The sequence below is a fragment of the Eschrichtius robustus genome, chromosome 8, assembly GCF_028021215.1.
Source record: "Eschrichtius robustus isolate mEscRob2 chromosome 8, mEscRob2.pri, whole genome shotgun sequence".
Lineage (NCBI taxonomy): Eukaryota > Metazoa > Chordata > Mammalia > Artiodactyla > Eschrichtiidae > Eschrichtius > Eschrichtius robustus.
The window spans coordinates 30,683,165-30,709,438 of NC_090831.1; positions in this window are offsets into that span (position 1 = coordinate 30,683,165).

Here is a 26,274-nt window from a genome sequence, read left to right on the forward strand (position 1 = left end):
TGAGAAAGCGAAAGACACATATCCTACCATATCACATATAGGTGTTACCTAAAAAATGATACAAACAGAGATATTTCCACAGAGAAACACTATCATAGATTCATTAAAAAAACTTATGGTTCACCATATGGAATGGTGTGAGGATTGGATACATTACCATATTGAGGTTAACAGAGAGATACATACACATATGAAATATATAATCACCAAAGACCTACGCAATACCAAGAGAAGACTACTCAACATTGTGTCATAACCTACATGGGAAAAGGATCCGAAGAAGAACAGATATATGTATATGTGTGAAAGAACCACATCTTGCACACCTAGAACAAACAAAACATTGTAATCAAGTTTGCTGTGGTAAAAAATAAAAATTAAGTTAAAAATACCAACAAGAAGTAATGAGACATAAATTAAAGGGCTTTTTCCTCGCACATTCCATTCTAATTGACAACCTAGAACACCACTTCCAGTAAGGCTCTGTTGCCCTAGTAACCAGATTTGGTAAAGGAGAAATGTTGCCGCCTTGTGGCCGATTCCCGCAAGAGCAGCTTTTAACCCACAGCTAATGGTCACTTACCATTCACAAGGACTCAGGGCTGTAAAGGACACCTGCCCTCAAAATTGTGCTGAGGTAGGGAATGGATAAAAAAAATTCAAAACAGGCAAAATTTTCAAGAAGATAGTATGAAGAGGTAAGTTTTACTCACTCTCTTTTTAAAGAAAGGAAAATGGATAAAAGCTCAACCTCAGGAATTAGTAGACTCATGCAAACTAATCTACAAAAAGTTTTCAACTCGCACCAGTCGACTGACCATTGGCAAAAAGTCTACAAACAATAAATGCTGAAGAGGTTTTAGACAACTGTGTACCCTCTAGCTGCTGGTGAGATGTAAAAGGGTTAAACGCTAATAATGAGAACAGAAAGGAGCTGCGTTTAAAAGGAAAAATTGAGGTACCATTCAATCCAGCAGGCGCACCAATGGGCCTCTCACCTGAGAAGACCAGAATGAAGAAGACCCGGGCTGCCAAAGCTGCACTGCAGCCTTATTCACAATAGACAGGACAGTGAAGCAACCAAAATGTCCATCAACAGATGAAAGGATAAAGAAGAAGTGGTCCATGTACACAATGAATACTAGCCATGGAAAACAATGAAACACTGCTCTTTGAGGCACCATAGATGATCTTGGAGATAATCACAGAACATGAGGTAAGTCGGAAAGCAAAAGTCCTATATCCTATGGTATCACTTAGAGGCGTTATCTAATAACTGACACAAAGGAACATATTTCCACAGAGAAAGTCAATCACAGACTTATTAAAAAAAAATACTATGCTTATCTAAAAGGAAAGGTGGGGGGAATGTATAAATGAAGATTAGCATTACCATATGTATACAAACACATATTATACACATATATCAAAAAGACCGACCATACAGCAAGGAAGGTTTACGCAACACTCTGTAATAATTTACCCGGGAAGAGGATCTCTACATAAATAGGTATATAGAATATGTAGATGAACCAGAGTGCGTATACCTTGGACAAGCAACATTCTAACCATTACCCCAATTGAAAAAATTAAAACCACGAACTAGGAGTAATGAGACATGAACTTATGGGGGGTTTTCCTGGCCCATTCCATTCAAATTTACAACCTAGACAAAGGACTTCCAGAACGGCTCTGCTGCCCTAGTACCCAGATTTGGGAATGGAGAAATGCTGCATCCTTGTGGCCGTTTCCCACAACAGCAGCTTTAAACCCACTGCAAAAGGTCACTAAATATTCACCAATTGCAGTGCTGTAAATGACACCTGCCCTCCAAAAAATACTGAGGTCGAAAATCGACCAAAAAATTCTAGAGTGCAACCTTCCAAAAAGGAAATTTGAAGAGGTATATTATACTCACACTTTTTTTTCTTTTTTCTTTTAACAGAAAAGAAAAAGGCGTGGAAAAATGATGAATTGTAGGAATTTTTACAGACACGTAAACCCAAATTACAAAAACCTATCAGCTCACACCAGTCAGAATGGCCATCAACAAAAATGCTGCAAACAATAAATGCTGACGTGATTGTGGAGAAATGCGTACCCTCGATTCTAAGGGGGACGTGGTAAGAGCCACTAATGAAAGCACAATTGAGGTGCCTTGAAAAGGTAAACGTTGAGCTACCATACCAGTCAATCAATCATACCCACTGCTGGGTCTATCACCTGAGAAAATGAAAATCAAAAATCACAGGCTGGCAATCCTGCACTCCAGCAATATTTACCATAGGCAACACTTGGAAGCAAAGAAAATGTCCATCAACAGAGGAATGCACCAAGAAGAAGTGGTCCATGTACACAATGGAATATTAGCCATGGAAAACATTGAAGCACTGCTCTTCGAGGCACCATAGATGAGCCTGGAGATAATCACAAAACATGAAGTAGGTCGGAAAGCAAAAGGCCTACAGCCTATATTATCACTTATGGCATTATCTAATAACTGACACAGATGAACAGATTTCCAAAGAGATAGACACTCACAGGCTTAGAAAACAAACGATGCTCATCTAAAAGGAAAGGAGGGGGGGAAATTGAGAAATGAAGATTAGTGTTACTATACATATACAAATACATATTATATACATGTATCAAAAAGACCGAACATATAGCAAGGGAGGTCGACGGAACACTGGTATATTTTACATGGGAAGAGGATCTGTACGTTAATAGACATACATGATGTACAAATGAACCAGATTGTGTACACCTAGGACAAACAATATTCTAAACTTTACCCAGATTAAAAAAAATTTAAAAACCAAGCAGAAGTAATGAGACATAAACTTATGGGGATTTCTCCTGGCAAATTCCATTCTAATTTACAACCTAGGACAATGACTTCCAGAAAGGCTCTGCTGCCCTAGTACCCAGATTGGGGCATGGAGAAATGCTACCTCCTTGTGGCCGTTTCCCACAACAGCAGCTTTGAACCCACTGCAAAAGGTCACTAAATTTTCACCAACTTGCAGTTCTGTAAATGACACCAGCCCTCCAGAAAATGTCTGGGGTCAAAAATCGACCAAAAAATTCAAAAGAGGGCAACCTTCGAAGAAGAAAATTTCAAGAGCTCTATTGTACTCACGGTTTTTTCTTTTAAGAGAAAAGAAAAAGGCGTAGGAATATGATGAATTTTAAAAATTTTAATGACATGCATACCCATATTACAAAAACCTATCAGCTCACAGCAGTCAGAATGGCCATTAGGAAAAATGCTGCAAAAAATAAATGGTGAAGGGTGTGTGGAGAAATGCGTACCCTCGGTTGTAAGGGGGGGCATGTAAAGAGCCACTAATGAAAACACAATGTAGGTGCTTTGAAAAGGGAAACATTGAGCTACCAGTCAATCAATCACAACCGCTGCTTGGCCTATCACCTGAGAAAATGAGAATCAAAAAGTCACAGGCTGGCAAACCTGTACGCCAGCAAGATTTACCACAGCCAGCACTTGGAAGCCATGAAAATGTCCATCAACAGAGGAATGCACCAAGAAGAAGTGGTCCACGTACACAATGGACTATTACTCTAATAATAAATATAAATTAAATTTAAAAACAAACAAAAGCAAGGAGACATCAACATTTGTGGGTTTACCCGGGCACATTGCACTCTAATTTATAACCGAAGAACACCCCTGGCCGGTAGGTCTGTTTCCCTAGTACCAGCATGGGGAACGTAGAAAGGCTGCCGCTCTCTGGCCGTTACCTGCAAAAGCAGGTTTAAAGCCTGAGCGAACGGTCACTTCATGTGAACAAGTACTGCAGGGCTGTAAATGAAACCTGCCCTCAAAATGTCTTGAGGGAGATAATGGCCAAAATATTTCAAATGGTGACACATACTTTAAGAAAACACTTTGAAGAAATAAGCTCTAATCACAGCTGGAAAAATAAAAAGGACGTGTCTTAAAGCTCAATTTCAACGCATTATGAGACACATGCAAATTCAACCACAAAGAGGTATCAGCTCACACCACTCAGAATAACCATCAGCAAAAACTACAAAGAATAAATGCTGAAGGTGCTGGGAAGAAATACATACCCTCCACTTTAAGTGGGAAGTAACCTGGAAAGAGCCACTAAGGAGAACAAAATAGAGGTGCCTTGAAAAGGTAAACATTGAGCTACCATATGATCCAGCAGACCTATTCCTGGACCTATAAACTAAGAAGACAGAATTGGAAGGACACAGGCACGCAAATCTGCATTGCATAGTATTACAATAGCCAAGATATGGAAGTAACCAAAAAGTCCAACGACAGATGGGTGGACAAAGAAAGCTGCTACCCGTACAGATGGAATATGAGCTAGTGAAAAAATGAAACAATGCCATTTGCAGCACCATAGATGAGTCTAGAAGTAATCACGCAACTTGGAGTAAGTGAGAAAGCGAAAGACACATATCCTACCATATCACATATAGGTGTTACCTAAAAAATGATACAAACAGAGATATTTCCACAGAGAAACACTATCATAGATTCATTAAAAAAACTTATGGTTCACCATATGGAATGGTGTGAGGATTGGATACATTACCATATTGAGGTTAACAGAGAGATACATACACATATGAAATATATAATCACCAAAGACCTACGCAATACCAAGAGAAGACTACTCAACATTGTGTCATAACCTACATGGGAAAAGGATCCGAAGAAGAACAGATATATGTATATGTGTGAAAGAACCACATCTTGCACACCTAGAACAAACAAAACATTGTAATCAAGTTTGCTGTGGTAAAAAATAAAAATTAAGTTAAAAATACCAACAAGAAGTAATGAGACATAAATTAAAGGGCTTTTTCCTCGCACATTCCATTCTAATTGACAACCTAGAACACCACTTCCAGTAAGGCTCTGTTGCCCTAGTAACCAGATTTGGTAAAGGAGAAATGTTGCCGCCTTGTGGCCGATTCCCGCAAGAGCAGCTTTTAACCCACAGCTAATGGTCACTTACCATTCACAAGGACTCAGGGCTGTAAAGGACACCTGCCCTCAAAATTGTGCTGAGGTAGGGAATGGATAAAAAAAATTCAAAACAGGCAAAATTTTCAAGAAGATAGTATGAAGAGGTAAGTTTTACTCACTCTCTTTTTAAAGAAAGGAAAATGAATAAAAGCTCAACCTCAGGAATTAGTAGACTCATGCAAACTAATCTACAAAAAGTTTTCAACTCGCACCAGTCGACTGACCATTGGCAAAAAGTCTACAAACAATAAATGCTGAAGAGGTTTTAGACAACTGTGTACCCTCTAGCTGCTGGTGAGATGTAAAAGGGTTAAACGCTAATAATGAGAACAGAAAGGAGCTGCGTTTAAAAGGAAAAATTGAGGTACCATTCAATCCAGCAGGCGCACCAATGGGCCTCTCACCTGAGAAGACCAGAATGAAGAAGACCCGGGCTGCCAAAGCTGCACTGCAGCCTTATTCACAATAGACAGGACAGTGAAGCAACCAAAATGTCCATCAACAGATGAAAGGATAAAGAAGAAGTGGTCCATGTACACAATGAATACTAGCCATGGAAAACAATGAAACACTGCTCTTTGAGGCACCATAGATGATCTTGGAGATAATCACAGAACATGAGGTAAGTCGGAAAGCAAAAGTCCTATATCCTATGGTATCACTTAGAGGCGTTATCTAATAACTGACACAAAGGAACATATTTCCACAGAGAAAGTCAATCACAGACTTATTAAAAAAAAATACTATGCTTATCTAAAAGGAAAGGTGGGGGGAATGTATAAATGAAGATTAGCATTACCATATGTATACAAACACATATTATACACATATATCAAAAAGACCGACCATACAGCAAGGAAGGTTTACGCAACACTCTGTAATAATTTACCCGGGAAGAGGATCTCTACATAAATAGGTATATAGAATATGTAGATGAACCAGAGTGCGTATACCTTGGACAAGCAACATTCTAACCATTACCCCAATTGAAAAAATTAAAACCACGAACTAGGAGTAATGAGACATGAACTTATGGGGGGTTTTCCTGGCCCATTCCATTCAAATTTACAACCTAGGCAAACGACTTCCAGAACGGCTCTGCTGCCCTAGTACCCAGATTTGGGAATGGAGAAATGCTGCATCCTTGTGGCCGTTTCCCACAACAGCAGCTTTAAACCCACTGCAAAAGGTCACTAAATATTCACCAATTGCAGTGCTGTAAATGACACCTGCCCTCCAAAAAATACTGAGGTCGAAAATCGACCAAAAAATTCTAGAGTGCAACCTTCCAAAAAGGAAATTTGAAGAGGTATATTATACTCACACTTTTTTTCTTTTTTCTTTTAACAGAAAAGAAAAAGGCGTGGAAAAATGATGAATTGTAGGAATTTTTACAGACACGTAAACCCAAATTACAAAAACCTATCAGCTCACACCAGTCAGAATGGCCATCAACAAAAATGCTGCAAACAATAGATGCTGACGTGATTGTGGAGAAATGCGTACCCTCGATTCTAAGGGGGACGTGGTAAGAGCCACTAATGAAAGCACAATTGAGGTGCCTTGAAAAGGTAAACGTTGAGCTACCATACCAGTCAATCAATCATACCCACTGCTGGGTCTATCACCTGAGAAAATGAAAATCAAAAATCACAGGCTGGCAATCCTGCACTCCAGCAATATTTACCATAGGCAACACTTGGAAGCAAAGAAAATGTCCATCAACAGAGAAATGCACCAAGAAGAAGTGGTCCATGTACACAATGGAATATTAGCCATGGAAAACATTGAAGCACTGCTCTTCGAGGCACCATAGATGAGCCTGGAGATAATCACAAAACATGAAGTAGGTCGGAAAGCAAAAGGCCTACAGCCTATATTATCACTTATGGCATTATCTAATAACTGACACAGATGAACAGATTTCCAAAGAGAAAGACACTCACAGGCTTAGAAAACAAACGATGCTCATCTAAAAGGAAAGGAGGGGGGGAAATTGAGAAATGAAGATTAGTGTTACTATACATATACAAATACATATTATATACATGTATCAAAAAGACCGAACATATAGCAAGGGAGGTCGACGGAACACTGGTATATTTTACATGGGAAGAGGATCTGTACGTTAATAGACATACATGATGTACAAATGAACCAGATTGTGTACACCTAGGACAAACAATATTCTAAACTTTACCCAGATTAAAAAAAATTTAAAAACCAAGCAGAAGTAATGAGACATAAACTTATGGGGATTTCTCCTGGCAAATTCCTTTCTAATTTACAACCTAGGACAATGACTTCCAGAAAGGCTCTGCTGCCCTAGTACCCAGATTGGGGCATGGAGAAATGCTACCTCCTTGTGGCCGTTTCCCACAACAGCAGCTTTGAACCCACTGCAAAAGGTCACTAAATTTTCACCAACTTGCAGTTCTGTAAATGACACCAGCCCTCCAGAAAATGTCTGGGGTCAAAAATCGACCAAAAAATTCAAAAGAGGGCAACCTTCGAAGAAGACAATTTCAAGAGCTCTATTGTACTCACGGTTTTTTCTTTTAAGAGAAAAGAAAAAGGCGTAGGAATATGATGAATTTTAAAACTTTAATGACATGCATACCCATATTACAAAAACCTATCAGCTCACAGCAGTCAGAATGGCCATTAGGAAAAATGCTGCAAAAATTAAATGGTGAAGGGAGTGTGGAGAAATGCGTACCCTCGGTTGTAAGGGGGGGCATGTAAAGAGCCACTAATGAAAACACAATGTAGGTGCATTGAAAAGGGAAACATTGAGCTACCAGTCAATCAATCACAACCGCTGCTTGGCCTATCACCTGAGAAAATGAGAATCAAAAAGTCACAGGCTGGCAAACCTGTACGCCAGCAAGATTTACCACAGCCAGCACTTGGAAGCCATGAAAATGTCCATCAACAGAGGAATGCACCAAGAAGAAGTGGTCCACGTACACAATGGACTATTACTCTAATAATAAATATAAATTACATTTAAAAACAAACAAAAGCAAGGAGACATCAACATTTGTGGGTTTACCCGGGCACATTGCACTCTAATTTATAACCGAAGAACACCCCTGGCCGGTAGGTCTGTTTCCCTAGTACCAGCATGGGGAACGTAGAAAGGCTGCCGCTCTCTGGCCGTTACCTGCAAAAGCAGGTTTAAAGCCTGAGCGAACGGTCACTTCATGTGAACAAGTACTGCAGGGCTGTAAATGAAACCTGCCCTCAAAATGTCTTGAGGGAGAAAACGGCCAAAATATTTCAAATGGTGACACATACTTTAAGAAAACACTTTGAAGAAATAAGCTCTAATCACAGCTGGAAAAATAAAAAGGACGTGTCTTAAAGCTCAATTTCAACGCATTATGAGACACATGCAAATTCAACCACAAAGAGGTATCAGCTCACACCACTCAGAATAACCATCAGCAAAAACTACAAAGAATAAATGCTGAAGGTGCTGGGAAGAAATACATACCCTCCACTTTAAGTGGGACGTAACCTGGAAAGAGCCACTAAGGAGAACAAAATAGAGGTGCCTTGAAAAGGTAAACATTGAGCTACCATATGATCCAGCAGACCTATTCCTGGACCTATAAACTAAGAAGACAGAATTGGAAGGACACAGGCACGCAAATCTGCATTGCATAGTATTACAATAGCCAAGATATGGAAGTAACCAAAAAGTCCAACGACAGATGGGTGGACAAAGAAAGCTGCTACCCGTACAGATGGAATATGAGCTAGTGAAAAAATGAAACAATGCCATTTGCAGCACCATAGATGAGTCTAGAAGTAATCACGCAACTTGGAGTAAGTGAGAAAGCGAAAGACACATATCCTACCATATCACATATAGGTGTTACCTAAAAAATGATACAAACAGAGATATTTCCACAGAGAAACACTATCATAGATTCATTAAAAAAACTTATCGTTCACCATATGGAATGGTGTGAGGATTGGATACATTACCATATTGAGGTTAACAGAGAGATACATACACATATGAAATATATAATCACCAAAGACCTACGCAATACCAAGAGAAGACTACTCAACATTGTGTCATAACCTACATGGGAAAAGGATCCGAAGAAGAACAGATATATGTATATGTGTGAAAGAACCACATCTTGCACACCTAGAACAAACAAAACATTGTAATCAAGTTTGCTGTGGTAAAAAATAAAAATTAAGTTAAAAATACCAACAAGAAGTAATGAGACATAAATTAAAGGGCTTTTTCCTCGCACATTCCATTCTAATTTACAACCTAGAACACCACTTCCAGTAAGGCTCTGTTGCCCTAGTAACCAGATTTGGTAAAGGAGAAATGCTGCCGCCTTGTGGCCGATTCCCGCAAGAGCAGCTTTTAACCCACAGCTAATGGTCACTTACCATTCACAAGGACTCAGGGCTGTAAAGGACACCTGCCCTCAAAATTGTGCTGAGATAGGGAATGGATAAAAAAAATTCAAAACAGGCAAAATTTTCAAGAAGATAGTATGAAGAGGTAAGTTTTACTCACTCTCTTTTTAAAGAAAGGAAAATGGATAAAAGCTCAACCTCAGGAATTAGTAGACTCATGCAATCTAATCTACAAAAAGTTTTCAACTCGCACCAGTCGACTGACCATTGGCAAAAAGTCTACAAACAATAAATGCTGAAGAGGTTTTAGACAACTGTGTACCCTCTAGCTGCTGGTGAGATGTAAAAGGGTTAAACGCTAATAATGAGAACAGAAAGGAGCTGCGTTTAAAAGGAAAAATTGAGGTACCATTCAATCCAGCAGGCGCACCAATGGGCCTCTCACCTGAGAAGACCAGAATGAAGAAGAACCGGGCTGCCAAAGCTGCACTGCAGCCTTATTCACAATAGACAGGACAGTGAAGCAACCAAAATGTCCATCAACAGATGAAAGGATAAAGAAGAAGTGGTCCATGTACACAATGAATACTAGCCATGGAAAACAATGAAACACTGCTCTTTGAGGCACCATAGATGATCTTGGAGATAATCACAGAACATGAGGTAAGTCGGAAAGCAAAAGTCCTATATCCTATGGTATCACTTAGAGGCGTTATCTAATAACTGACACAAAGGAACATATTTCCACAGAGAAAGTCAATCACAGACTTATTAAAAAAAATACTATGCTTATCTAAAAGGAAAGGTGGGGGGAATGGATAAATGAAGATTAGCGTTACCATATGTATATAAACACATATTATACACATATATCAAAAGACCGACCATACAGCAAGGAGGGTTTACGCAACACTCTGTAATAATTTACACGGGAAGAGGATCTCTACATAAATAGGTATATAGAATATGTAGATGAACCAGAGTGCGTATACCTTGGACAAGCAACATTCTAACCATTACCCCAATTGAAAAAATTAAAACCACGAACTAGGAGTAATGAGACATGAACTTATGGGGGGTTTTCCTGGCCCATTCCATTCAAATTTACAACCTAGGCAAACGACTTCCAGAACGGCTCTGCTGCCCTAGTACCCAGATTTGGGAATGGAGAAATGCTGCATCCTTGTGGCCGTTTCCCACAACAGCAGCTTTAAACCCACTGCAAAAGGTCACTAAATATTCACCAATTGCAGTGCTGTAAATGACACCTGCCCTCCAAAAAATACTGAGGTCGAAAATCGACCAAAAAATTCTAGAGTGCAGCCTTCCAAAAAGGAAATTTGAAGAGGTATATTATACTCACACTTTTTTTCTTTTTTCTTTTAACAGAAAAGAAAAAGGCGTGGAAAAATGATGAATTGTAGGAATTTTTACAGACACGTAAACCCAAATTACAAAAACCTATCAGCTCACACCAGTCAGAATGGCCATCAACAAAAATGCTGCAAACAATAAATGCTGACGTGATTGTGGAGAAATGCGTACCCTCGATTCTAAGGGGGACGTGGTAAGAGCCACTAATGAAAGCACAATTGAGGTGCCTTGAAAAGGTAAACGTTGAGCTACCATACCAGTCAATCAATCATACCCACTGCTGGGTCTATCACCTGAGAAAATGAAAATCAAAAATCACAGGCTGGCAATCCTGCACTCCAGCAATATTTACCATAGGCAACACTTGGAAGCAAAGAAAATGTCCATCAACAGAGAAATGCACCAAGAAGAAGTGGTCCATGTACACAATGGAATATTAGCCATGGAAAACATTGAAGCACTGCTCTTCGAGGCACCATAGATGAGCCTGGAGATAATCACAAAACATGAAGTAGGTCGGAAAGCAAAAGGCCTACAGCCTATATTATCACTTATGGCATTATCTAATAACTGACACAGATGAACAGATTTCCAAAGAGAAAGACACTCACAGGCTTAGAAAACAAACGATGCTCATCTAAAAGGAAAGGAGGGGGGGAAATTGAGAAATGAAGATTAGTGTTACTATACATATACAAATACATATTATATACATGTATCAAAAAGACCGAACATATAGCAAGGGAGGTCGACGGAACACTGGTATATTTTACATGGGAAGAGGATCTGTACGTTAATAGACATACATGATGTACAAATGAACCAGATTGTGTACACCTAGGACAAACAATATTCTAAACTTTACCCAGATTAAAAAAATTTTAAAAACCAAGCAGAAGTAATGAGACATAAACTTATGGGGATTTCTCCTGGCAAATTCCTTTCTAATTTACAACCTAGGACAATGACTTCCAGAAAGGCTCTGCTGCCCTAGTACCCAGATTGGGGCATGGAGAAATGCTACCTCCTTGTGGCCGTTTCCCACAACAGCAGCTTTGAACCCACTGCAAAAGGTCACTAAATTTTCACCAACTTGCAGTTCTGTAAATGACACCAGCCCTCCAGAAAATGTCTGGGGTCAAAAATCGACCAAAAAATTCAAAAGAGGGCAACCTTCGAAGAAGACAATTTCAAGAGCTCTATTGTACTCACGGTTTTTTCTTTTAAGAGAAAAGAAAAAGGCGTAGGAATATGATGAATTTTAAAACTTTAATGACATGCATACCCATATTACAAAAACCTATCAGCTCACAGCAGTCAGAATGGCCATTAGGAAAAATGCTGCAAAAATTAAATGGTGAAGGGAGTGTGGAGAAATGCGTACCCTCGGTTGTAAGGGGGGGCATGTAAAGAGCCACTAATGAAAACACAATGTAGGTGCATTGAAAAGGGAAACATTGAGCTACCAGTCAATCAATCACAACCGCTGCTTGGCCTATCACCTGAGAAAATGAGAATCAAAAAGTCACAGGCTGGCAAACCTGTACGCCAGCAAGATTTACCACAGCCAGCACTTGGAAGCCATGAAAATGTCCATCAACAGAGGAATGCACCAAGAAGAAGTGGTCCACGTACACAATGGACTATTACTCTAATAATAAATATAAATTACATTTAAAAACAAACAAAAGCAAGGAGACATCAACATTTGTGGGTTTACCCGGGCACATTGCACTCTAATTTATAACCGAAGAACACCCCTGGCCGGTAGGTCTGTTTCCCTAGTACCAGCATGGGGAACGTAGAAAGGCTGCCGCTCTCTGGCCGTTACCTGCAAAAGCAGGTTTAAAGCCTGAGCGAACGGTCACTTCATGTGAACAAGTACTGCAGGGCTGTAAATGAAACCTGCCCTCAAAATGTCTTGAGGGAGAAAACGGCCAAAATATTTCAAATGGTGACACATACTTTAAGAAAACACTTTGAAGAAATAAGCTCTAATCACAGCTGGAAAAATAAAAAGGACGTGTCTTAAAGCTCAATTTCAACGCATTATGAGACACATGCAAATTCAACCACAAAGAGGTATCAGCTCACACCACTCAGAATAACCATCAGCAAAAACTACAAAGAATAAATGCTGAAGGTGCTGGGAAGAAATACATACCCTCCACTTTAAGTGGGACGTAACCTGGAAAGAGCCACTAAGGAGAACAAAATAGAGGTGCCTTGAAAAGGTAAACATTGAGCTACCATATGATCCAGCAGACCTATTCCTGGACCTATAAACTAAGAAGACAGAATTGGAAGGACACAGGCACGCAAATCTGCATTGCATAGTATTACAATAGCCAAGATATGGAAGTAACCAAAAAGTCCAACGACAGATGGGTGGACAAAGAAAGCTGCTACCCGTACAGATGGAATATGAGCTAGTGAAAAAATGAAACAATGCCATTTGCAGCACCATAGATGAGTCTAGAAGTAATCACGCAACTTGGAGTAAGTGAGAAAGCGAAAGACACATATCCTACCATATCACATATAGGTGTTACCTAAAAAATGATACAAACAGAGATATTTCCACAGAGAAACACTATCATAGATTCATTAAAAAAACTTATGGTTCACCATATGGAATGGTGTGAGGATTGGATACATTACCATATTGAGGTTAACAGAGAGATACATACACATATGAAATATATAATCACCAAAGACCTACGCAATACCAAGAGAAGACTACTCAACATTGTGTCATAACCTACATGGGAAAAGGATCCGAAGAAGAACAGATATATGTATATGTGTGAAAGAACCACATCTTGCACACCTAGAACAAACAAAACATTGTAATCAAGTTTGCTGTGGTAAAAAATAAAAATTAAGTTAAAAATACCAACAAGAAGTAATGAGACATAAATTAAAGGGCTTTTTCCTCGCACATTCCATTCTAATTTACAACCTAGAACACCACTTCCAGTAAGGCTCTGTTGCCCTAGTAACCAGATTTGGTAAAGGAGAAATGCTGCCGCCTTGTGGCCGATTCCCGCAAGAGCAGCTTTTAACCCACAGCTAATGGTCACTTACCATTCACAAGGACTCAGGGCTGTAAAGGACACCTGCCCTCAAAATTGTGCTGAGATAGGGAATGGATAAAAAAAATTCAAAACAGGCAAAATTTTCAAGAAGATAGTATGAAGAGGTAAGTTTTACTCACTCTCTTTTTAAAGAAAGGAAAATGGATAAAAGCTCAACCTCAGGAATTAGTAGACTCATGCAATCTAATCTACAAAAAGTTTTCAACTCGCACCAGTCGACTGACCATTGGCAAAAAGTCTACAAACAATAAATGCTGAAGAGGTTTTAGACAACTGTGTACCCTCTAGCTGCTGGTGAGATGTAAAAGGGTTAAACGCTAATAATGAGAACAGAAAGGAGCTGCGTTTAAAAGGAAAAATTGAGGTACCATTCAATCCAGCAGGCGCACCAATGGGCCTCTCACCTGAGAAGACCAGAATGAAGAAGAACCGGGCTGCCAAAGCTGCACTGCAGCCTTATTCACAATAGACAGGACAGTGAAGCAACCAAAATGTCCATCAACAGATGAAAGGATAAAGAAGAAGTGGTCCATGTACACAATGAATACTAGCCATGGAAAACAATGAAACACTGCTCTTTGAGGCACCATAGATGATCTTGGAGATAATCACAGAACATGAGGTAAGTCGGAAAGCAAAAGTCCTATATCCTATGGTATCACTTAGAGGCGTTATCTAATAACTGACACAAAGGAACATATTTCCACAGAGAAAGTCAATCACAGACTTATTAAAAAAAATACTATGCTTATCTAAAAGGAAAGGTGGGGGGAATGGATAAATGAAGATTAGCGTTACCATATGTATATAAACACATATTATACACATATATCAAAAGACCGACCATACAGCAAGGAGGGTTTACGCAACACTCTGTAATAATTTACACGGGAAGAGGATCTCTACATAAATAGGTATATAGAATATGTAGATGAACCAGAGTGCGTATACCTTGGACAAGCAACATTCTAACCATTACCCCAATTGAAAAAATTAAAACCACGAACTAGGAGTAATGAGACATGAACTTATGGGGGGTTTTCCTGGCCCATTCCATTCAAATTTACAACCTAGGCAAACGACTTCCAGAACGGCTCTGCTGCCCTAGTACCCAGATTTGGGAATGGAGAAATGCTGCATCCTTGTGGCCATTTCCCACAACAGCAGCTTTAAACCCACTGCAAAAGGTCACTAAATATTCACCAATTGCAGTGCTGTAAATGACACCTGCCCTCCAAAAAATACTGAGGTCGAAAATCGACCAAAAAATTCTAGAGTGCAGCCTTCCAAAAAGGAAATTTGAAGAGGTATATTATACTCACACTTTTTTTCTTTTTTCTTTTAACAGAAAAGAAAAAGGCGTGGAAAAATGATGAATTGTAGGAATTTTTACAGACACGTAAACCCAAATTACAAAAACCTATCAGCTCACACCAGTCAGAATGGCCATCAACAAAAATGCTGCAAACAATAAATGCTGACGTGATTGTGGAGAAATGCGTACCCTCGATTCTAAGGGGGACGTGGTAAGAGCCACTAATGAAAGCACAATTGAGGTGCCTTGAAAAGGTAAACGTTGAGCTACCATACCAGTCAATCAATCATACCCACTGCTGGGTCTATCACCTGAGAAAATGAAAATCAAAAATCACAGGCTGGCAATCCTGCACTCCAGCAATATTTACCATAGGCAACACTTGGAAGCAAAGAAAATGTCCATCAACAGAGAAATGCACCAAGAAGAAGTGGTCCATGTACACAATGGAATATTAGCCATGGAAAACATTGAAGCACTGCTCTTCGAGGCACCATAGATGAGCCTGGAGATAATCACAAAACATGAAGTAGGTCGGAAAGCAAAAGGCCTACAGCCTATATTATCACTTATGGCATTATCTAATAACTGACACAGATGAACAGATTTCCAAAGAGAAAGACACTCACAGGCTTAGAAAACAAACGATGCTCATCTAAAAGGAAAGGAGGGGGGGAAATTGAGAAATGAAGATTAGTGTTACTATACATATACAAATACATATTATATACATGTATCAAAAAGACCGAACATATAGCAAGGGAGGTCGACGGAACACTGGTATATTTTACATGGGAAGAGGATCTGTACGTTAATAGACATACATGATGTACAAATGAACCAGATTGTGTACACCTAGGACAAACAATATTCTAAACTTTACCCAGATTAAAAAAATTTTAAAAACCAAGCAGAAGTAATGAGACATAAACTTATGGGGATTTCTCCTGGCAAATTCCTTTCTAATTTACAACCTAGGACAATGACTTCCAGAAAGGCTCTGCTGCCCTAGTACCCAGATTGGGGCATGGAGAAATGCTACCTCCTTGTGGCCGTTTCCCACAACAGCAGCTTTGAACCCACTGCAAAAGGTCACTAAATTTTCACCAACTTGCAGTTCTGTAAATGACACCAGCCCTCCAGAAAATGTCTGGGGTCAAAAATCGACCAAAAAATTCAAAAGAGGGCAACCTTCGAAGAAGACAATTTCAAGAGCTCTATTGTACTCACGGTTTTTTCTTTTAAGAGAAAAGAAAAAGGCGTAGGAATATGATGAATTTTAAAACTTTAATGACATGCATACCCATATTACAAAAACCTATCAGCTCACAGCAGTCAGAATGGCCATTAGGAAAAATGCTGCAAAAATTAAATGGTGAAGGGAGTGTGGAGAAATGCGTACCCTCGGTTGTAAGGGGGGGCATGTAAAGAGCCACTAATGAAAACACAATGTAGGTGCATTGAAAAGGGAAACATTGAGCTACCAGTCAATCAATCACAACCGCTGCTTGGCCTATCACCTGAGAAAATGAGAATCAAAAAGTCACAGGCTGGCAAACCTGTACGCCAGCAAGATTTACCACAGCCAGCACTTGGAAGCCATGAAAATGTCCATCAACAGAGGAATGCACCAAGAAGAAGTGGTCCACGTACACAATGGACTATTACTCTAATAATAAATATAAATTACATTTAAAAACAAACAAAAGCAAGGAGACATCAACATTTGTGGGTTTACCCGGGCACATTGCACTCTAATTTATAACCGAAGAACACCCCTGGCCGGTAGGTCTGTTTCCCTAGTACCAGCATGGGGAACGTAGAAAGGCTGCCGCTCTCTGGCCGTTACCTGCAAAAGCAGGTTTAAAGCCTGAGCGAACGGTCACTTCATGTGAACAAGTACTGCAGGGCTGTAAATGAAACCTGCCCTCAAAATGTCTTGAGGGAGAAAACGGCCAAAATATTTCAAATGGTGACACATACTTTAAGAAAACACTTTGAAGAAATAAGCTCTAATCACAGCTGGAAAAATAAAAAGGACGTGTCTTAAAGCTCAATTTCAACGCATTATGAGACACATGCAAATTCAACCACAAAGAGGTATCAGCTCACACCACTCAGAATAACCATCAGCAAAAACTACAAAGAATAAATGCTGAAGGTGCTGGGAAGAAATACATACCCTCCACTTTAAGTGGGACGTAACCTGGAAAGAGCCACTAAGGAGAACAAAATAGAGGTGCCTTGAAAAGGTAAACATTGAGCTACCATATGATCCAGCAGACCTATTCCTGGACCTATAAACTAAGAAGACAGAATTGGAAGGACACAGGCGCGCAAATCTGCATTGCATAGTATTACAATAGCCAAGATATGGAAGTAACCAAAAAGTCCAACGACAGATGGGTGGACAAAGAAAGCTGCTACCCGTACAGATGGAATATGAGCTAGTGAAAAAATGAAACAATGCCATTTGCAGCACCATAGATGAGTCTAGAAGTAATCACGCAACTTGGAGTAAGTGAGAAAGCGAAAGACACATATCCTACCATATCACATATAGGTGTTACCTAAAAAATGATACAAACAGAGATATTTCCACAGAGAAACACTATCATAGATTCATTAAAAAAACTTATGGTTCACCATATGGAATGGTGTGAGGATTGGATACATTACCATATTGAGGTTAACAGAGAGATACATACACATATGAAATATATAATCACCAAAGACCTACGCAATACCAAGAGAAGACTACTCAACATTGTGTCATAACCTACATGGGAAAAGGATCCGAAGAAGAACAGATATATGTATATGTGTGAAAGAACCACATCTTGCACACCTAGAACAAACAAAACATTGTAATCAAGTTTGCTGTGGTAAAAAATAAAAATTAAGTTAAAAATACCAACAAGAAGTAATGAGACATAAATTAAAGGGCTTTTTCCTCGCACATTCCATTCTAATTTACAACCTAGAACACCACTTCCAGTAAGGCTCTGTTGCCCTAGTAACCAGATTTGGTAAAGGAGAAATGCTGCCGCCTTGTGGCCGATTCCCGCAAGAGCAGCTTTTAACCCACAGCTAATGGTCACTTACCATTCACAAGGACTCAGGGCTGTAAAGGACACCTGCCCTCAAAATTGTGCTGAGATAGGGAATGGATAAAAAAAATTCAAAACAGGCAAAATTTTCAAGAAGATAGTATGAAGAGGTAAGTTTTACTCACTCTCTTTTTAAAGAAAGGAAAATGGATAAAAGCTCAACCTCAGGAATTAGTAGACTCATGCAATCTAATCTACAAAAAGTTTTCAACTCGCACCAGTCGACTGACCATTGGCAAAAAGTCTACAAACAATAAATGCTGAAGAGGTTTTAGACAACTGTGTACCCTCTAGCTGCTGGTGAGATGTAAAAGGGTTAAACGCTAATAATGAGAACAGAAAGGAGCTGCGTTTAAAAGGAAAAATTGAGGTACCATTCAATCCAGCAGGCGCACCAATGGGCCTCTCACCTGAGAAGACCAGAATGAAGAAGAACCGGGCTGCCAAAGCTGCACTGCAGCCTTATTCACAATAGACAGGACAGTGAAGCAACCAAAATGTCCATCAACAGATGAAAGGATAAAGAAGAAGTGGTCCATGTACACAATGAATACTAGCCATGGAAAACAATGAAACACTGCTCTTTGAGGCACCATAGATGATCTTGGAGATAATCACAGAACATGAGGTAAGTCGGAAAGCAAAAGTCCTATATCCTATGGTATCACTTAGAGGCGTTATCTAATAACTGACACAAAGGAACATATTTCCACACAGAAAGTCAATCACAGACTTATTAAAAAAAATACTATGCTTATCTAAAAGGAAAGGTGGGGGGAATGGATAAATGAAGATTAGCGTTACCATATGTATATAAACACATATTATACACATATATCAAAAGACCGACCATACAGCAAGGAGGGTTTACGCAACACTCTGTAATAATTTACACGGGAAGAGGATCTCTACATAAATAGGTATATAGAATATGTAGATGAACCAGAGTGCGTATACCTTGGACAAGCAACATTCTAACCATTACCCCAATTGAAAAAATTAAAACCACGAACTAGGAGTAATGAGACATGAACTTATGGGGGGTTTTCCTGGCCCATTCCATTCAAATTTACAACCTAGGCAAACGACTTCCAGAACGGCTCTGCTGCCCTAGTACCCAGATTTGGGAATGGAGAAATGCTGCATCCTTGTGGCCGTTTCCCACAACAGCAGCTTTAAACCCACTGCAAAAGGTCACTAAATATTCACCAATTGCAGTGCTGTAAATGACACCTGCCCTCCAAAAAATACTGAGGTCGAAAATCGACCAAAAAATTCTAGAGTGCAACCTTCCAAAAAGGAAATTTGAAGAGGTATATTATACTCACACATTTTTCTTTTTTCTTTTAACAGAAAAGAAAAAGGCGTGGAAAAATGATGAATTGTAGGAATTTTTACAGACACGTAAACCCAAATTACAAAAACCTATCAGCTCACACCAGTCAGAATGGCCATCAACAAAAATGCTGCAAACAATAAATGCTGACGTGATTGTGGAGAAATGCGTACCCTCGATTCTAAGGGGGACGTGGTAAGAGCCACTAATGAAAGCACAATTGAGGTGCCTTGAAAAGGTAAACGTTGAGCTACCATACCAGTCAATCAATCATACCCACTGCTGGGTCTATCACCTGAGAAAATGAAAATCAAAAATCACAGGCTGGCAATCCTGCACTCCAGAAATATTTACCATAGGCAACACTTGGAAGCAACGAAAATGTCCATCAACAGAGGAATGCACCAAGAAGAAGTGGTCCATGTACACAATGGAATATTAGCCATGGAAAACATTGAAGCACTGCTCTTCGAGGCACCATAGATGAGCCTGGAGATAATCACAAAACATGAAGTAGGTCGGAAAGCAAAAGGCCTACAGCCTATATTATCACTTATGGCATTATCTAATAACTGACACAGATGAACAGATTTCCAAAGAGAAAGACACTCACAGGCTTAGAAAACAAACTATGCTCATCTAAAAGGAAAGGAGGGGGGGAAATTGAGAAATGAAGATTAGTGTTACTATACATATACAAATACATATTATATACATGTATCAAAAAGACCGAACATATAGCAAGGGAGGTCGACGGAACACTGGTATATTTTACATGGGAAGAGGATCTGTACGTTAATAGACATACATGATGTACAAATGAACCAGATTGTGTACACCTAGGACAAACAATATTCTAAACTTTACCCAGATTAAAAAAAATTTAAAAACCAAGAAGAAGTAATGAGACATAAACTTATGGGGATTTCTCCTGGCAAATTCCATTCTAATTTACGACCTAGGACAATGACTTCCAGAAAGGCTCTGCTGCCCTAGTACCCAGATTGGGGCATGGAGAAATGCTACCTCCTTGTGGCCGTTTCCCACAACAGCAGCTTTGAACCCACTGCAAAAGGTCACTAAATTTTCACCAACTTGCAGTTCTGTAAATGACACCAGCCCTCCAGAAAATGTCTGGGGTCAAAAATCGACCAAAAAATTCAAAAGAGGGCAACCTTCGAAGAAGACAATTTCAAGAGCTCTATTGTACTCACGGTTTTTTCTTTTAAGAGAAAAGAAAAAGGCGTAGGAATATGATGAATTTTAAAAATTTTAATGACATGCATACCCATATTACAAAAACCTATCAGCTCACAGCAGTCAGAATGGCCATTAGGAAAAATGCTGCAAAAAATAAATGGTGAAGGGTGTGTGGAGAAATGCGTACCCTCGGTTGTAAGGGGGGGCATGTAAAGAGCCACTAATGAAAACACAATGTAGGTGCTTTGAAAAGGGAAACATTGAGCTACCAGTCAATCAATCACAACCGCTGCTTGGCCTATCACCTGAGAAAATGAGAATCAAAAAGTCACAGGCTGGCAAACCTGTACGCCAGCAAGATTTACCACAGCCAGCACTTGGAAGCCATGAAAATGTCCATCAACAGAGGAATGCACCAAGAAGAAGTGGTCCACGTACACAATGGACTATTACTCTAATAATAAATATAAATTAAATTTAAAAACAAACAAAAGCAAGGAGACATCAACATTTGTGGGTTTACCCGGGCACATTGCACTCTAATTTATAACCGAAGAACACCCCTGGCCGGTAGGTCTGTTTCCCTAGTACCAGCATGGGGAACGTAGAAAGGCTGCCGCTCTCTGGCCGTTACCTGCAAAAGCAGGTTTAAAGCCTGAGCGAACGGTCACTTCATGTGAACAAGTACTGCAGGGCTGTAAATGAAACCTGCCCTCAAAATGTCTTGAGGGAGATAATGGCCAAAATATTTCAAATGGTGACACATACTTTAAGAAAACACTTTGAAGAAATAAGCTCTAATCACAGCTGGAAAAATAAAAAGGACGTGTCTTAAAGCTCAATTTCAACGCATTATGAGACACATGCAAATTCAACCACAAAGAGGTATCAGCTCACACCACTCAGAATAACCATCAGCAAAAACTACAAAGAATAAATGCTGAAGGTGCTGGGAAGAAATACATACCCTCCACTTTAAGTGGGACGTAACCTGGAAAGAGCCACTAAGGAGAACAAAATAGAGGTGCCTTGAAAAGGTAAACATTGAGCTACCATATGATCCAGCAGACCTATTCCTGGACCTATAAACTAAGAAGACAGAATTGGAAGGACACAGGCACGCAAATCTGCATTGCATAGTATTACAATAGCCAAGATATGGAAGTAACCAAAAAGTCCAACGACAGATGGGTGGACAAAGAAAGCTGCTACCCGTACAGATGGAATATGAGCTAGTGAAAAAATGAAACAATGCCATTTGTAGCACCATAGATGAGTCTAGAAGTAATCACGCAATTTGGAGTAAGTGAGAAAGCGAAAGACACATATCCTACCATATCACATATAGGTGTTACCTAAAAAATGATACAAACACAGATATTTCCACAGAGAAACACTATCATAGATTCATTAAAAAAACTTATGGTTCACCATATGGAATGGTGTGAGGATTGGATACATTACCATATTGAGGTTAACAGAGAGATACATACACATATGAAATATATAATCACCAAAGACCTACGCAATACCAAGAGAAGACTACTCAACATTGTGTCATAACCTACATGGGAAAAGGATCCGAAGAAGAACAGATATATGTATATGTGTGAAAGAACCACATCTTGCACACCTAGAACAAACAAAACATTGTAATCAAGTTTGCTGTGGTAAAAAATAAAAATTAAGTTAAAAATACCAACAAGAAGTAATGAGACATAAATTAAAGGGCTGTTTCCTCGCACATTCCATTCTAATTTACAACCTAGAACACCACTTCCAGTAAGGCTCTGTTGCCCTAGTAACCAGATTTGGTAAAGGAGAAATGCTGCCGCCTTGTGACCGATTCCCGCAAGAGCAGCTTTTAACCCACAGCTAATGGTCACTTACCATTCACAAGGACTCAGGGCTGTAAAGGACACCTGCCCTCAAAATTGTGCTGAGATAGGGAATGGATAAAAAAAATTCAAAACAGGCAAAATTTTCAAGAAGATAGTATGAAGAGGTAAGTTTTACTCACTCTCTTTTTAAAGAAAGGAAAATAGATAAAAGCTCAACCTCAGGAATTATTAGACTCATGCAATCTAATCTACAAAAAGTTTTCAAATCGCACCAGTCGACTGACCATTGGCAAAAAGTCTGCAAACAATAAATGCTGAAGAGTTTTTAGAGAACTGTGTACCCTCTAGCTGCTGGTGAGATGTAAAAGGGTTAAACGCTAATAATGAGAACAGAAAGGAGCTGCGTTTAAAAGGAAAAATTGAGGTACCATTCAATCCAGCAGGCGCACCAATGGGCCTCTCACCTGAGAAGACCAGAATGAAGAAGACCCGGGCTGCCAAAGCTGCACTGCAGCCTTATTCACAATAGACAGGACAGTGAAGCAACCAAAATGTCCATCAACAGATGAAAGGATAAAGAAGAAGTGGTCCATGTACACAATGAATACTAGCCATGGAAAACAATGAAACACTGCTCTTTGAGGCACCATAGATGATCTTGGAGATAATCACAGAACATGAGGTAAGTCGGAAAGCAAAAGTCCTATATCCTATGATATCACTTAGAGGCGTTATCTAATAACTGACACAAAGGAACATATTTCCACAGAGAAAGTCAATCACAGACTTATTAAAGAAAATACTATGCTTATCTAAAAGGAAAGGTGGGGGGAATGGATAAATGAAGATTAGCATTACCATATGTATACAAACACATATTATACACATATATCAAAAAGACCGACCATACAGCAAGGAAGGTTTACGCAACACTCTGTAATAATTTACACGGGAAGAGGATCTCTACATAAATAGGTATATAGAATATGTAGATGAACCAGAGTGCGTATACCTTGGACAAGCAACATTCTAACCATTACCCCAATTGAAAAAATTAAAACCACGAACTAGGAGTAATGAGACATGAACTTATGGGGGGTTTTCCTGGCCCATTCCATTCAAATTTACAACCTAGGCAAACGACTTCCAGAACGGCTCTGCTGCCCTAGTACCCAGATTTGGGAATGGAGAAATGCTGCATCCTTGTGGCCGTTTCCCACAACAGCAGCTTTAAACCCACTGCAAAAGGTCACTAAATATTCACCAATTGCAGTGCTGTAAATGACACCTGCCCTCCAAAAAATCCTGAGGTCGAAAATCGACCAAAAAATTCTAGAGTGCAACCTTCCAAAAAGGAAATTTGAAGAGGTATATTATACTCACACTTTTTTTCTTTTTTCTTTTAACAGAAAAGAAAAAGGCGTGGAAAAATGATGAATTGTAGGAATTTTTACAGACACGTAAACCCAAATTACAAAAACCTATCAGCTCACACCAGTCAGAATGGTCATCAACAAAAATGCTGCTAACAATAGATGCTGACGTGATTGTGGAGAAATGCGTACCCTCGATTCTAAGGGGGACGTGGTAAGAGCCACTAATGAAAGCACAATTGAGGTGCCTTGAAAAGGTAAACGTTGAGCTACCATACCAGTCAATCAATCATACCCACTGCTGGGTCTATCACCTGAGAAAATGAAAATCAAAAATCACAGGCTGCCAATCCTGCACTCCAGCAATATTTACCATAGGCAACACTTGGAAGCAACGAAAATGTCCATCAACAGAGGAATGCACCAAGAAGAAGTGGTCCATGTACACAATGGAATATTAGCCATGGAAAACATTGAAGCACTGCTCTTTGAGGCACCATAGATGAGCCTGGAGATAATCACAAAACATGAAGTAGGTCGGAAAGCAAAAGGCCTACAGCCTATATTATCACTTATGGCATTATCTAATAACTGACACAGATGAACAGATTTCCAAAGAGAAAGACACTCACAGGCTTAGAAAACAAACTATGCTCATCTAAAAGGAAAGGAGTGGGGGAAATTGAGAAATGAAGATTAGTGTTACTATACATATACAAATACATATTATATACATGTATCAAAAAGACCGAACATATAGCAAGGGAGGTCGACGGAACACTGGTATATTTTACATGGGAAGAGGATCTGTACGTTAATAGACATACATGATGTACAAATGAACCAGATTGTGTACACCTAGGACAAACAATATTCTAAACTTTACCCAGATTAAAAAAATTTTAAAAACCAAGAAGAAGTAATGAGACATAAACTTATGGGGATTTCTCCTGGCAAATTCCATTCTAATTTACAACCTAGGACAATGACTTCCAGAAAGGCTCTGCTGCCCTAGTACCCAGATTGGGGCATGGAGAAATGCTACCTCCTTGTGGCCGTTTCCCACAACAGCAGCTTTGAACCCACTGCAAAAGGTCACTAAATTTTCACCAACTTGCAGTTCTGTAAATGACACCAGCCCTCCAGAAAATGTCTGGGGTCAAAAATCGACCAAAAAATTCAAAAGAGGGCAACCTTCGAAGAAGACAATTTCAAGAGCTCTATTGTACTCACGGTTTTTTCTTTTAAGAGAAAAGAAAAAGGCGTAGGAATATGATGAATTTTAAAAATTTTAATGACATGCATACCCATATTACAAAAACCTATCAGCTCACAGCAGTCAGAATGGCCATTAGGAAAAATGCTGCAAAAAATAAATGGTGAAGGGAGTGTGGAGAAATGCGTACCCTCGGTTGTAAGGGGGGGCATGTAAAGAGCCACTAATGAAAACACAATGTAGGTGCTTTGAAAAGGGAAACATTGAGCTACCAGTCAATCAATCACAACCGCTGCTTGGCCTATCACCTGAGAAAATGAGAATCAAAAAGTCACAGGCTGGCAAACCTGTACGCCAGCAAGATTTACCACAGCCAGCACTTGGAAGCCATGAAAATGTCCATCAACAGAGGAATGCACCAAGAAGAAGTGGTCCACGTACACAATGGACTATTACTCTAATAATAAATATAAATTACATTTAAAAACAAACAAAAGCAAGGAGACATCAACATTTGTGGGTTTACCCGGGCACATTGCACTCTAATTTATAACCGAAGAAGACCCCTGGCCGGTAGGTCTGTTTCCCTAGTACCAGCATGGGGAACGTAGAAAGGCTGCCGCTCTCTGGCCGTTACCTGCAAAAGCAGGTTTAAAGCCTGAGCGAACGGTCACTTCATGTGAACAAGTACTGCAGGGCTGTAAATGAAACCTGCCCTCAAAATGTCTTGAGGGAGATAATGGCCAAAATATTTCAAATGGTGACACATACTTTAAGAAAACACTTTGAAGAAATAAGCTCTAATCACAGCTGGAAAAATAAAAAGGACGTGTCTTAAAGCTCAATTTCAACGCATTATGAGACACATGCAAATTCAACCACAAAGAGGTATCAGCTCACACCACTCAGAATAACCATCAGCAAAAACTACAAAGAATAAATGCTGAAGGTGCTGGGAAGAAATACATACCCTCCACTTTAAGTGGGACG